The sequence below is a fragment of the Nicotiana sylvestris genome, chromosome 7 (assembly GCF_000393655.2).
Source record: "Nicotiana sylvestris chromosome 7, ASM39365v2, whole genome shotgun sequence".
In the NCBI taxonomy this organism is placed as follows: Eukaryota; Viridiplantae; Streptophyta; class Magnoliopsida; order Solanales; family Solanaceae; genus Nicotiana; species Nicotiana sylvestris.
The window spans coordinates 115,681,871-115,684,733 of record NC_091063.1 but is presented as its reverse complement, the minus strand read 5'-3'; positions in this window follow the sequence as shown (position 1 = coordinate 115,684,733).

Sequence of the window (2,863 nt, the reverse complement as noted above, 5' to 3'; positions counted from 1 at the left end):
TGGGCAGGGTGACCTTCGCATTTGTGAGGCTCAATTGCGCAATTGCGACCATAGCAGGTACTGCAATTGCGAACAATTGTTCACATTTGCGAAGAAAGCAGGACTGGCCTACCTTCACATTTGAGAAGCCTGGGCCGCATTTGCGAGTTCACATTTTCCAACCTGGCATCGCAAATACGATATCTGCACTAGTGCAAATTATAACTTAGCCAAATTTTCTTCATTTTTCAAACTCTCTCATACCCTAAGCTCTCTTGGGCGATTTTCCAAAGAAAAGCTCTTCTATAAATCAATTGTAAATCGTTTCTAACACATTTTCTTCAATCTATAATATCTTTTCACATGATTTCAATTCAAAATCAAGGGTTTTCATGGGGAAATTGGGTGTTTTTGGGTAGAACTTAGGATTTTCAAATTTTGGAGATTTGGACCTCGATTTGAGGTCCGATTTCAAAACAAATTATATATTTGAGTTCGTGGGGGAATAGGTGATCGGGTTTTGGTTTGAACCTTGGTTTTGACCATGTGGGCCCGGGGTCGATTTTTGACTTTTTGGGAAAATTATTAGTAAACGTATTTTCATGCATTAGAATTGATTCATTTAGAATTTATTAATATTGTTAAGTAAATTGTGGCTAGATACAAGCGAATTGGAAGTGGAATCGAGGGGTAAAGCGGTACTTGAGGATTGAATTGTGTTCGTGGCATTGAGGTAAGTGTTTGGTCTAACCTTAGCTTGAGGGAATAAGAGTTTGGTCTTATTTTCTATGTGTTAATTTTTAAGTATGACGTATAGGTGTAGTGACGAGTATCTATACGTCAGTGTCAAGCATGCCCGTGAGTTTTATACTATGATTGATGTGACTCTGTTTTGTATTATCCATGCTTAATGTGATGATTTCTAATGTTGAACAAGGCTTATGGAAGTATTCTTGGTAATTGAACATTGTAGAGCATTGGCTCAAGTTGAGATTTGTGTTGAGAAGAGATTGTGGAAATGAGAAGAAGTTTATGATATTGTTTCCCTTGCGGGGATATTATTTTTATTGATATTGAGTCCCTTGTCGGGATATTACTACTTGTGATATTGTTTTCCTTGCCGGGATATTGTTGTTAAACTATTGTTCCCTTGCCGGGATTCTATTGTGATATTGTTGATTCCCTTGCCCAAATTGCTTTGTGATTGTTTCTTGGGTGAGGAAGAGTGTAAAGCACGAAGGCTGATGCCATGCATGAGTTTGAGAGTATTAATACACGAAGGGTGATGTCGTGCCGATATTGTGATTATTAATGCACGAAGGGTGATGCCGTGTCGCACGATGTACAATGTCGTGCCATGATATGAGTGATAATGCACGAAGGATAATTTTGTGCCATGATTATGTGAGGTAAAGGCACAAAGGGTAATTCCGTGCCTATTATATTGATTCTTATAGTGAGAATGAGAGTAAAAGCACAAAGGGTGATGCCGTGCACTTGTATTGTTCTCCTTACTATTGCTTAAAGTTGAATTTTAGTGTACTTTATGCTTCTTTACTGAAACTCTATTGTACTTGTTATCCCCTGCAGCATGTTTCCCCTTCTCAACTTTAACTATTAGTTTTGTTGTTATTACTCGCTGTATATGATATAACTGCACATGTTTATTTGGTAGTCCTGCAATAGCCTCGTCACTACTTCGCCGAGGTTAGGCTCAACACTTACCAGCACTTGGGGTCGGTTGTGCTGATACTACACTCTACACTCTTTTGTGTAGATCCCGGTACTGGAGCATTTGGACCTTAGCTCGGGGTTGCTGCCTTCAGTCCATCGGAGACCCGAGGTAGTCCTGCAGGTGTCCACAGGCCTTGGCATCCCCTTCTATCATTTCCTTTCTATTTTTACTTATTTAGAGACTGACTCGTGTATTTCTATTCAGACCTTATTCGTAGTATTCATAGATTGTCGGTGACATTGTGACACCAAATTATGGACAGAGTTGTATTTAGACTTTCGCAATTTGTATTAAGTTAAATTATTAGATTTCGTCTTCCGCACTGCTTTTATTATTATTATTCCGCTGTCATTTATTTGTTAACTCGTAACTCCTTATGGATAATGTAAAAAGATAATAATCTGTGAATGTGTCTACTTTCCTAGCTTCCACGAGTAGGCGCTATCACGACTCCTGAGGGTGGGAAATCCGGTTCATGAAAAGTTGGTATCAGAGCTCTAGGTTGTTTAGGTCTCACAATTCACGGACAAGCTTAGTAGATTCTGAGTGATCGGTACGGAGACATCTATATTTATCCCCCAGAGGCTACAGAGTTAGGAAAAACTTCATATCTATTCTTTCCTGTCGTGCGACTTGATTTCTCAATTCAAATTGAACTTCCACTCTGTTCTTTCACAATGGTGAGAACACGTACCGCTTTGTCAGCTGACCAACATCCCCAACCCCCAATAGCAGCTCCTACGAGAGGCAGAGGTTAAGGTCATGCTAGGGCCCGAGGCAAGGGCAGGGCTCAGCCCAGAGCTCGAGCAGCAGCACCAGCGGCAGAGCCTCAGGTTGAGTTTGACGATGAGGTTCCAGCCCAGTCAGTTCCAGCAGGACCAGCTTAGGTCCCAGAGAGGTTCATCACCACCCCGGTACTTTAGGATGCTCTGGTCCATCTAGTGGGCCTTATGGAGAGTGTCGCCCAGGCAGGCTTGCTTCATGTAGCACCAACTGTCTATCAGGCTGGAGGAGGATCCTAGACTGCTGCTACTCGTACTCCAGAGCAGATGGATCCCTAGTTTCAGACTCCAGCAGCTCAGCCAGTTGGGGTAGTTCAGCCGGGTATTGTGGCACAGACTGGTGAGGGGACAGCTATATCTGCTGATG